This window comes from Microtus pennsylvanicus, chromosome 2 (genome assembly GCF_037038515.1).
Source record: "Microtus pennsylvanicus isolate mMicPen1 chromosome 2, mMicPen1.hap1, whole genome shotgun sequence".
In the NCBI taxonomy this organism is placed as follows: Eukaryota; Metazoa; Chordata; class Mammalia; order Rodentia; family Cricetidae; genus Microtus; species Microtus pennsylvanicus.
Genome location: NC_134580.1, coordinates 10,040,625 through 10,053,373, shown reverse-complemented (window position 1 = coordinate 10,053,373; position 12,749 = coordinate 10,040,625). Strand labels below are relative to the sequence as shown.

The window sequence follows — 12,749 nt, the reverse complement described above, 5'->3', positions numbered from 1 at the left end:
CCTGATCTAATAATTCATTTAAACAAAACCTTAGATGGTAACAGGGACTTAAATAGTCCCAGGGAATTAACAGCTGTAGCTGAGAAAGAATTAATCCCAGCACTTGGGAGGCAGAGGCAGGAGGAGAATCTCTGTGAGTTCTAGGCCAGCATGCTCTACAAAGCAAGTTCCAAGACAGCCACGGCTGTTACACAGAGCTGCTGTGTCTCGGAAAAGCCAAACAAACAAATAAACAAACCAAAAAAAAAACCCCACAATCAAAAACGAAAAAGAAAACCCACCCAAACCCTGTCCCCTCCAAGGCCCCTAGAGAAAGGGAAGTCAGCATGTAGGTAGCCCCTATTTGGAGGCAGCAGTGCAGTATCAATCTTGTCTCAGCCTTGTCTCAGCTGTCTTTTCTGGGCTGTGTGGGGATCCCTGTGCCTTAGCTGCTTCCCCTCCAGCTTCCACCAGGTGGTGCTGGTGTTCACCCTCTGCCTCCCAAAGCCATTGCAGGGATGCTTCCCATTGCATTAGTTACATTCCCAGGCTAGTTATCCTGTGGGTTTTCTTGTGATGTCCTTGAACCTTAGAATCAATTAGCCTGGGCTCATAGGAGCTCACAGAGTCTGAACCGACAACTCAGGAGCCTAAATGGGACTGACCTAGGCCTTCTGCATATATGGGATAGGTGTGTAGCTTGGTTTTCCGGTGGGTCTCCTAGCAGTATGAACAAACACTCTCTCTAATTCTTTTGCTGACTTTTGGGACCCTATTCCCCATACTGGGTCACCTTGCCCAGCCTTAAAACTAGAGGAGGTGCTTAGTCTTAATGCAATTTGATACACCATGTTTCATTGATATCCACGGGAGCCCTGCCATTTTCTGAATAGAAACCCACCTAGGAAGAGTGGGTTGGCGGGGGGGGGGGGATGATGGGGGGATTGTTCTGATGTGAGGTGTGAGGAGGGACCACGGATCCCATGGCAGGGGACAAACATTCCATCAAGAAGAACTTACATGGGAAGGAAGTTTATTATTGTGAGGGAAAATGAGAGAGAGAGAGAGAGAGAGAGAGAGAGAGAGAGAGAGAGAGAGAGAGAGAGAGCTGCCTCCTCAGAGAAATTCTGAAAGAGAGAGGGAGTGATTGTAGCATGTCTCTTATAGGGACCTTTGCACCTGTGTACAGAGTCGGGGCACTGCCTACCATGCATGCAGGGGTGACCACTCTGCTTCTGACAGGTCTCCAAGGGATGGACAGCCAAGTTTGCATTTGCCTGGATGATAACAGAGGAGAAGGACTGGGAGGAGAGAAGAAGGGGGAAACTGTGGTTAGGTTGTAAAATAAATAGCTTTTAAAATTGCATTTCCACTGAACACAATTGCCTCTGGACTAAATGCTTTTCAGCATCCTCAGCCCTGTAGTGACAGTCACCCTGGTTGACCAGGTCACTGGGCAACCGAGCCGTTCTTTAACACAAAGACAGGCTATTCAGGTGGGATGGTCTCTGCTTGTGTACATGAAGGTTGAGATCCTTATTTCTCTCTCTCTGCTGAATCTGCAGCTGGGTTCTAAAACCCCAAACTCCACCCCGACTGCACTCAGTTGTGTATTAATGCTCCATGTCATCCAGTCCCCTGATCAGTGGGTCTCCATGACGGCAGCCCCACAGCTTGTGTGGACATTTTCATGGTTCTGCATCTCACTGTGATGTCCTCTGACTGTCAAGATAAAGTCATGCAGACGAAAGAGGGAAGCATTGAGAACAAGAAAGGCTACAGAAAATATAACATTAAAAAAGAAAGTGTGCTCCCAAGTGTCTACTGTCTGAACATGGATCTTGGCTTGAGTCTTGACTGGTTCCTGAACTGTAGTACGAAAGCCTTTACCTCTCAACACCTGGAAAAAATCATAGGCCACCTCCCCACTATCAACCATTATCAATTATAAGGTAATGATTTGATTTTTAAAAAATGAGCTCTTTAGATTTTAGGAAATTATTCTAAAATTCCAACCATACAATTAAGTAAATGAGATCCCGGCAGTTGTATGAAGATCCAGTGTCACCTGCTATCCTTCTCTGAGAGGCTGGGCGGAGATGACATCAACCCCCAGGACATGTTTGGAATGATGTCCATCATTGTAATAAAAGGTCAGTTGGTCCCTGTGATTCATTCAGCTTTGGGTAAATTTTCCTTCTGCCTGGAGCTATGCCAGATTAGAGGCAGGAGCTTTTTGCCCTGACGGTGGACTTTGATCCCAAGTTACTTTAGGAGCCAAAAGGGGAACGAGGGAGTCTGCCATGGTAGAGGTTGAGGGCTTCGGAGAAGAAGCAATGCATGGTGGTTCCAGGTGCAGAACAGGGCTAGAGGCAGAAGAAGCCATGAAAGCAGATATCCGGGTGCCAGACTGCTGAACGCAACCATACCGCTGTCTGCATCCAAGACCCCAGGATGGGGGCCGTGCCGAGGTAGAGGAGGAAGAAATGTTCTGTTGAGAGAGTGTGTGGACAGAGCAGGGCCATTTAGGGGGTGATCTATGGAGGGTCCACAATCTGTCATGGCAGATCTTTGCTGCTCAAGCTCACAGAGAAGTCCCATTCAAGATGTTATGGACTGAGAAAGGCTTGGGATGTCAAGCTAAGGTTGTTCCTTTGTGTGGGTCAGGAAGTAGGGTGGAAATGTGGAATACCCTATAGGTGGTATTCTACTGTGTGGGTCTGACTTTGCTCAGGAAGTTGGGGCTTTCAGTTTCGATTGCTGTGTATTTGCTGTGTGTTAACCAGCAGAAAGATGAAGCTGCCCCTTACTGGAATACTGTTGTGCAGCCAGTGAGCAGATGCATAGGGAAGATTCCTGTTCAACCAAGGGAAGGTTTTTCTGGTAATTTGGGGACCTCTTAATCTCCCCTACCTGCTCCTCCTCCCAGCAGCTCTTGCAGAGAAAAAAAAATGATCGAGGTCAGACATCAGCCCAGAACCCAGTGCAGACTTGCAGCCATGGCGGGCTCTGGTTGTCCCTCTCTGTCATAAGCACAAGAAAGGGTGGAAACCCTCAGATGAGATCACCAAGGTTCCCAGAGCCTTGATGAAGTTCCAGTCTGCCTGAGACCTGGAAAACAGGCCCCCAGGGCAGGTGGCTGTTGTGGGGCCTCACTCCTTTGGAAATGGAGGAAATGAAGGGTGTAGAGAAAGGCGGGGAGACAACCCAGAGCTCACTGGTTCATGTGTCCTGTGCACCCTGAGGCTGGCTCTGGGTAGTTATTGCTGCCAAGACCAGATTGAATAAATGTTGACTGACTTGGGGACTTCAAGGTGCCCAGGAGTTGTGCCGCACACTGTGTCTCTGACCATGTATCCGTGCCAAGGCCCTGTAGGAATGGAGGTGCCTTGTTAAGGATTCAGTGAAGCAGGCTGAGCAGTTGGGAGACAGGCCCGCCTCCCCTGGGCCTCCCCAGCCTCTGCACAGCCTGTGAGGGGTGGAGAAGGAAGACAGACTGGCCTGTGTGTTTGGGTGGGCAGGGCACAGTGTGGGGTATGGAGGGACAAGTTGTACAACCCCATATTCAGCACTTCGAGCTCTGTCAGCACAAGGTCAAAGTCCAGATCACAGGTGGGGGTAGAGGAGACTATCTCTGTGTCTGTAAAATCGGAAAGTCCTAGAAACTTCATTATTATTTTTTAATCCACACTTTCTGTGTCATCAGAAGTTAATGGCTAAATATCCAATGAATGTCTCCAGATTCCAGACAGCAGCAGTCTGGTCACATGGAATGAGGCTGTCCTGTTTGGTTTGGGCACCATATAAGACTGGGTGACATTTCCTGTGAGGGATAGACTCACAGTCCTATAGCCCTGGAAGCTGCTTGGAGGGCCAGTGAGGTAAGTAAGGGAAATGGGGGAGATAATGGAATGAAGGGGGGGATGCAGTAGGCGGGAGACCCTCTGTCCAGCATGCATGGGCTTGAACATGACTGGGGAGCTAATTAAGGATTCTCAGGTTCTAGCTGTCCTGAGCCCCTGTCTCCTTGCCCTAGGAAAGGCTCCACCAAAGGGAATTGAGACTTGCGGAGAGCCTCTATCTGCCCCACGTGGAGAGTTTGTGCACAGCAAGGGAGTAGAGGCTTCCAGCCTGGGCTTCCAGAATGGATGGATTGGGACCAGCTACACTTCATCCTGGCTCCCATCTAGAGGATGCGGATGCTAAGAGGGTCTTTGTGTAGCAGATTACTGCATGGGGGAGGTGGTGGTCTAAAGGAAGCATGAAGGAGACCTGGCCTTTCCACTCTCTTTTCCCTTCATTTATTTTGTGATACTAGGTGTTAGCTCCAGGACCTACGCCCACTGACACTTTCTCATTGGGCTATGCCACAAGCAGAGTGACACCGAAACAGGAAAATCAGAGTGATGTGGGAGGTGATGTATGCTCTGAATATGTTTTATTGCCATTGGTTAATAAAGTAGCTGCTTTCAGCCAATGATTTAACAGATACAGCCAGGCTGCCAAAGATATATAGAGACAGAGTAAGTGGAGTCAGGGAAATGCCATATAGTCCCACCGGAGAAGGAAGGAAGAGACGGAACTTTATCCAGTAAGCCACAGCCACGTGGCAATACACAGATTAGTGGAGATGGGTTAGTTTAGGATAAAAGAGTTAGCCAGAAAGACGCTTAAGCTATTGGCCAAACAGTATTGGAATTAATATAATTTCTGTGTGATTATTTCAGTTCTGGACAGCCAGGAACAAGTAAGCGGCCTCCCTGAACAAGAGTGCAGACATTTCAACCAAGTATAAGTCACCCCAAATGCCAGTCTTTCTTCCTATCAGCCTCTGGGGTCCTGTAGCCTATAAACAGGCCACATGAGATAGGGATGCCAGCTCTCTTGCCATATGGTGCCTTTAGCAAGAACCTATGCTGCACACAGTTCCCGTGCCAGGTGCCCACACATTTCTTCTCATCTCCAGAAGGGACTCAGTCCCTACCTATGGCCATGTCTCCAGTTGACCTCCTGTTCCATGGACCTAGCAGGACCAGAAGCCTCTGCTCTGGCTAGGGTGATGGAAGAAAGGGAGGCCCAATGGGTCCTTAAGCAGCAGGGCAGGGACAGTCACTTTCTGACTCTGCTATCACAGTGAGAAGTGTAAATGGAGACTGTGCTTTCATCTCCTGGGAGCCCAGACACAAATAATAACACAGAACCTATATTAATTACAGCACAGTTTGGCCAACAGCTCAGGCATATTCCTAGCTAGCTCTTACATCTTAAATTAACCCATTTCTGTTATTTTATAATAGAGGCTTGTGGTTTGTTACCTCACATCTTGCTTCTTGGACAGTGTCTGCCTGACTCTGCCTTTTGTCTCCCTGCATTCAGCTTAGTTTTCCTGCCTAGCTATATTCTGCCCTGCCATAGGCTAACACAGCTTCTTTTTTAACCAATGGCAATAAAACATATTAAAGCATACAGAGGGGAATCCCACATCAGAGACAGCAGCCTCCATTGAAGCTGTCCCCACTCAATCCTACAGTTTGCTTTTCTCTTCCTTTTAGCCCAGACCCACAGAGAGCTGTGCATAAAACCTGAGACCCCACACCTGTCTTCAGGGACCCTGCAGCCCTCATGGCCTCCAAAGGTATGGATTCCTCTTCTCTACTGTTTCCTGAGTGTGGTCTAGAACCTTGGACCTCCACACTGAGAGCTTGTTGAGTGGAAGATAAAAAGAAAGCCTCCAAAATGTGCCAAGAGGAGACTCCTCTACCTGGGTATAAGGAGTTCTCTTTCTTGGCCCTGTCTTGAGAAACATGCTCAGATTCCCCTCCTCCCTCCCTTGCCTCTCAAGAGGGGTTAGGAGGGCCTAGAGAAGTGGAGGAGAGCAGGTCATATGGCTTAGTGACAACTTCCAAAGTCTGAGGAGACTCCAAGCTCCCCACCACACAGGAAAACACTTGTGTGTGATATTGTTCACACCAGCTTTCCCAAGCTTGGCAGCTTCTGCGAATGAGTCCTTCGTCTCCTATGAAAACTCACTGTAGCTAGGATATGAACAAGGGTTCCCGTTGCTGTCAATAAACACTGGGACCAAAGTAAGCACAGATGAAGGGGTTTATTTCACTTCCACTATCCACACCATAGTTAATCAGCAAAGACCATCAATGTCAGGAACTCAAGGAGATAAGGAACCTAAGACAGAAGCTGGTGCAGAGGCCACAGAGAAACGGCACTCCCTAGCTTGCTCTTTTTAGCTGTGGGTCTGTAGAACAGCCAAGTGGCAGAGTCAACACAAGGCTGTCTCGAAATCTCCTCTGCCAATAAGATTTATCCATAAAAACTGCCACGGTCAGGCCTGTCCCAGCAATAACCCCCTCCTTAGTGCCATCTGCCGTTTTAGTCCCCTCTCCATTGCTGTGCTGAGATACCATGACTAACGCAATTTAGAGAAGACAGTATTTAATGGGGGCTTGCAGTTTCAGAGGATGAGCCCTTGACCATCATGGCAGCAAGCAGGAATGTGCTGGAGTCAAAGCTGAGAGCTTTTATCTGATCAACAAGCATGAGGTGGAAAGGGGGTGGGGAGCTGAGAGTGGAGTGGGCTTCTGAAACCTCAAGATCCATTCGCAGTGATATATCTCCTCCAGCAAGGCCACCATTCCCCAAAACATCCACCAATGGGGGACCAAGCATCCCAATTAATGAGCCTATGGGGGTCATTCTCGTTCAAACCAGCACAGCTAGCCTCACTTTTCCTACATTCAAATTACTTCTGACATTGTTAGTTGTTTTTGTTGAAATGCTACCTTTATCCAACAAGCTAATGTCACAAACCTCTGAGAGTTATACGTCCCATTCAGAGGCTCTGATGCCAGTGTTGACATGCAAGAGCCTTAAGGAAGATGGAAGTCACCCTTGCAAGGTTGTCACTTTCTGAGACTGAAAGTGACACCTTCCAACTGTTCAGAGCAGAAGACATTTCATTTCATTGCAAACCACCATGAAGATCCACGACAGATAGGTATATGAGTCGACACAGCTGCCATCCCATCATCCCTCAGGCTGAGGGCTTGAACCTAAGACTTCCGTCTCTCTCAGTTCTGAAAGCCAAAGTCCACAATGAAGGAATGGCAGGTAGGTGTGGTGAGGGCACTCCTCCAGGTGTGTAGCGGCAACCTAACTGGGAGTCTGCACACCTCCTCTCCTGCGTGCATGGAGACAAAGAGGCGGGAAGGGACCAAGTGGAGGTACGGACGCATAGTCACAGAGATCGACAATGACAGGTCAGAAGATAGGTCAGCAGTTCTCAACCTATGGGTCTTGGCCACTTTGGACGTTGAAAGACCCTTTCACAGAGGCCATCTAAGACCATCAGAAAACACAGATGTTTATATTATTATTCACAACAGCAAATTTACAGTTAGGAAGTAGCAGTGAAAATAATTTTTATGCTGGGGTGAATCACCACAACTTGAGGAACCTTATAAAATGGTCACAACATTAGGAAGGTTGAGGACGACCAAGATAGATAGATAGACAGACAGACAATCAGACAGATAGATGACATTATACACATAGTAGTATCTATTCTTTTTGTTATCAGTGCCACACTCCCATGGATGAGGGACATAGATTTATGACATCATCTAATCCTCATTTCTTCTCTTTCTTAAAGGCCCACCTCTAAAACTGTTCACCTCCAGTTTTATACGTGAATTGAAGGCACAACACATTCCCTAGCATTGCTGACTCCATTCATGCCCCAATGGTAGATGCTGAATACTCTGGCTATCAAGTACCATACGCTCTTTGCCATTTAGGCTCTTCCATGCTGACCTCTAACCTCATTCTTTTTCTTCCCAAGTATTGAGGAAACCCTTCATCCAGGAAGTCACTGAGTGTCTGCAGGACTCAGCAAGCAGAAGAGATCTGCAGTTCCTGTTGGCTGAAAAAGAAGCCTGGAAGGTGTTGGTGGCAGAGGCTGAATTGTCCAGGTCATCTCCACAGGATCCCTCAGAATGTCCCCCATTTTACTCTGATCCCACACCCCAGTGCTCACCCACAGAGTTCCCCATGAGCAAATATTTGGTAGTCATGGCACAGACCTTGAGTGGAGCCGTCTTTATCATGTGCCCGTCACTAATGTGTGTCTGAACATGACTTCACACACTGACACCTACGGACTAAGAACCATTGAGTGTCTGTGGTCACCCTGTAGAATGCAGAGAGTCTGGGGTTTCTTGTAGAATGCAGAGTCCTGCACATAGTCAAACTCTTTCCCATTGGTTCTACAATGTAATTCTGTGATTTGAATGAGATAGATCTTGGGGAACCCATCTTACAGCGAACAAGCCATCTTTCTGATGCTCTGACCTCTTCTATTACAGAGATGAGGAAGCTGCACTGCGTAAGGCTCTGGAGCAGCTCCCAGTCGTGGAGGACAAAGAACGGCTTCAAAAAGAACTGCAGGACAGGAAGAGGTTTGTGGAAGAATTTCCTCAGTTGAAAAAGAAGATAGAAGGAAACATCAGGAAGCTCCGAGCTCTGGCTGACCACCTTGACCAGATGCACAAGGGCTGTACCATCTCCCACGTGGTGATCAACTCCACTAGAGTTGCCTCTGGAGTCCTGGACATCCTGGGTCTAGTTCTGGCACCTGTGACAGTAGGGGGCCAGTCTGATGCTCACAGCCACTGGGGTGGGGCTGAGGACAGTGGCTGCTGTGGCCAATACTGCCATTGTAGCTGTGGAAGAAACAAACAAGTGGACAGATGAAGCTGAAGTCAAGTGCCTGTTGTCAGACACCATGGATAATATGAAGAAAGTTCTTGACCTGGGAAATACTGCTCTCAAACTTTTTAAAAGGTTCTGTGGTGTCGTCAATGAATTGAAAACCTTGGAACAAATCATCCGTGCCATTAGGGTAGCCAGAGCCAACCCTCACTTAGTGGCAGATGCCAAGCTCCTCATGACTTCTGGAAGAATCTCTGCCCAACAAGCTAGTCAGGTGAAGAATGTCTTTAAAGGCACTGCTCTGGCAATGACCAAAAAGACCCAAATCAGAGGGGCAGCCATTTCAGTTGTCTTCCTCTCAGTGGATGTGTTTGACCTTGTAAGACTATCAATGCAATTACATGGTGGAGCAAAGTCAGAATCAGCCAAAAAACTGCGGGTGCTGGCTCAGGAGCTAGAGAACAAGGTGAGAGAGATTGCCAAGATCCATAAGACCCTCCAGGTTTCTTAGTGACAGCTTCCCCTGAGCAACCCAGAGGTCAGCCGAGATGACTTAGACCCATTAGAGGCACTGAGGCATTTTGCTGGAGGAAGAATGAGGTAGTTAGTCTTAACCGTCACCTCGACACAATCTAGAATCCTGTGGGAAGACAATCTCGATGATTGTCTAGCTCAAGTTGTCGTGCTTGGGAGAGATTTTTCTTTATGACTCTAAATTCCTTAACTATGTGCAGCACTGTTCTCTAGGTATGGTTCTGAACTGTATAAGGAAAAGCAGGCTGTGCACCGGTAAGCATGCATGCAGGAACTCACTTCTCATTGCGCTGGACTGTCGATGCATTGTGACTAGTTGCTTTGACGTTTTGCCTTGACTCCCTCAGTGATGGACTATAGCCTAGAATTATAAGCTGAATAAAAGCTTTCTCTTCTCAGTTGCTTTTCTGTTGGGTGTTTATCACAGCGACAGCAATGAAAGTTGGGAAGGCAGAGAGTGTGGGAGTGAGTCTATAGAACTGAGTGTTGAGGAGTTTGTGTTTCTGTGGCTCACTGTATGGTTAATACGGACGGCTAGAGGGTCAAGGAAAGATGTGACAGCATCCTGAACTGAGGGACCAGAGAGGACAAGAGATTGTGGGAATGGGTCTAACAACACATAGTGGTTTGTGGGTATGAACAGAGAGGGGTGTGCAGGGGCGAGTAATGGGAAGGTCAGGGAAACGGAAGAGCTGGGAGTAGGAGGCTCCAAGCCTCCCTCCCACAGGACAATGTGTTGTGAGCCACAGCCCTTTCTGTCCAGCATCAGCTGTACCAACTCCCGCTCTGTCCATCGGGCACCTTTCATATGATGACAGAGGTGCTGAGGATGGTGGCGGTGACAGCACAGGGAATAGAACTCTTGACGAGGGGCCAGCCCATAAAGGGGACAGGGTGGCAGGAAGGACCGGTGAAGTTAAAACCAATCTCCATGTGTCAAGCTGGGTCAGTAGGTGATTTGGGGAGATAGGGGAAGCGATGTTTAAGTAAGAGATCAAGCAAGTTGGAGGTGGATATATTGACTAGTTTGGGATCCTGAGACTCAGTCTATGAACCTCGGCCCCTCTCAGCGATGGAAGGGGAGGTAGGCAAGATGATATCTCATATCAACTGGCTTTGTCCACATCTATAACCTACGGTTAAATAAATATTGCTGACCATTGGAAAAAACTATAATATGAAACAACCAACCAAGAGAAGGAGACATGTGACCAAATATGCAGAAAGTGTCAAACTGTCCTGACTGTAATCTTTACTGTTTTTAATCTTTAAAGATTAAGTTTAATTGGAGAAAGTAAAAAATATTTCAACTGAAAGGGAGGATTGTACATCTCAAGGTATCTCCTAAGTAATGTCTACAGACTACAAATCATTTTCACAGAAGATACCTTTGTACAAATGTTTCATGTATTCAGAAGCTTAAGTCAACCCCTGTCTTATTTTAACTAGGAGAGTGAGTCAGAACCACCTTCTCTTGGATGCAATTATTTGAAGAAAAGTAGACAGAGGACAAATTGTCTTTTATTGTCCACAACCACATTCAACATGGGTCGTTCTCTAAAAGAGCACTTTCTAGCTACTGGCCATCAACTGGATAAGTGTTTGCTATGCCCACTGCACAGCACACTAAACCAACGCTCCAGCAAAGCAGGCTTAGAGCTTGCATGAGAGACCATGATGTCATTTATATGACTTCCTGTAGCAGAAAAACATGCCATCTCTGGAGTTGATGCCTATAACAGTGCACATCAAAGCACACAAGTCAAGTTACTATGTTGCCAGTAAAAGCAAGACCTTCAGCTGCTCTCTCTATTATTCTCTAGTCTAGAAGGAAGTCAAGAAACCACCCTCATGAACAGGAAACCACACACTGTAGGTCACATAATAGACCTGAGCACCAGCATGGGATTCCAGTCAGTGAAACATGATGTGGGAAGGTATCCGAGAGAGAAGATGACTCAGACACGGGTTTAAGCCAATAGAAAGTCTTTATTGACTGGCCAGTGACTACAAGGGTGTTCAGAATCCCAGTATAGCACTGAGCCTTTCTTAGAGGAAGCTTTTAAACACAAAATCCTTATCCTAGGCTGACATGCTTCAGTTAACAAGAACAGTTAGCCAGGAGCAGAACCACAGAAGTAAAAAGGCAAGGTTAGTACACTTAGGGGCTTTCTCAGAAGCATGGACTTTGATGGGTTAAGTCTTTGTTTTCATTTTGTGGTTCTGTCTACATGCTGAGTTTTACAGCCTGAATGGTGCTCCCATCATGGAGTCAGTTGTGCTGAGGTATGGTGGCTTTCTAAGAGCTGGGGGCCTTTTTCAGTAGAAACCTGAAAACACCCAAATCAAGGTTGAAGGACTGCAACTCAGATCTCCCTATTTATACACCCCTATTCACTACCCCAGCCCATCAGCTGAAATGCCCTGACTTCCAGGGGCAAAGGCAGCAGGAAAAGGCAGACAGGAGCAGGAATCAAAGATAACAAAGAGATGGTTCCCTTGAGAAAAGCAGCGACTCCTGAGCCCACACCTTCTGGTCTTCTGGTGACTGAGATGAAATGTCTCTGATTTCCAACCTCTCCTTCTTCCTTCCTCCCTCCCTCCCTCTCAGGGACCCTCTCTTCTGAGTGCTTCTGCTGGTGAGGAGCAACACCAGTTCTTCCTAGTGTTGCAGATGGGTGTGGACAACTTCGGACAACCCTATCCTCTGGGCCTTCAGTAGTATCAGGAACCAGAAACATCAACACTGACCATGGCTACAACAGGGCTGTGAACCCAGACAAGGGCTCTGGATGGCAATCAAGTCAGCACCTCAGCCTGCTCCTCACCACTTTGACCTCTTCAGATATATGTGTGTCTATGGGAAGTGAGGAGATGAACCATTATCATCATCATCATCATCACCATCATCATCATCATCATCTCTCTCTCTCTCTCTCCCTCCCTCCATCCCTTCCTCCCTCCATCCCCCTCCCTCTCTCCTTCATCATACCACTCCATACATTTGCTCACCATAATAATGCCCCACTGCCCAGCAGAGTAAGGCACCAGGCAAACCTGTGTTTTCTCTTAGGAGCCCAGAGCAGACAGCCCTGGGCATGCGTATGAGCCTCCTTGTCCTGCTCAGTCTGTCATGGCCCTGGGCAGGACCTTGCTTTCTCCTCCTCTAATTCCCTTAAGTCAAAGGATTGCAAATGTTTCTTTTCTTTAATTTTTAAATATCTATTTCTTATTCATATTTGATGTGTGTGGGTGTTTAGCCTGCATGTCTGTGACTGTCCTGTATGCATGTCTGATCTGAGGAGGCCAGAAGAGGGTGCTGGATCCTCTAAAATTGAAACTAAGGATGGTTGTAAGCGGTCCTCTGGGTGCTGGGAATTGAACCCTGGTCATTGACAAGAACGCAATGTTGAATCACAGCCTTGTGAGTCTCTTAACATCTGAGCAATCTCTCCAGACGCCTTTGGCTATCATTTTTCCCAAAGAAGTCTGGGTTTGAGATGTCCCTCAAC

General features: G+C 47.3%; 1 pseudogene; it reads left to right on the top strand.

The window, feature by feature from the left end:
* The first annotated feature begins 960 nt into the window (after window positions 1–960).
* Window positions 961–9,622, top strand: LOC142843126 (apolipoprotein L2-like; annotated as a pseudogene).
* The last annotated feature ends 3,127 nt before the right edge of the window (window positions 9,623–12,749 follow it).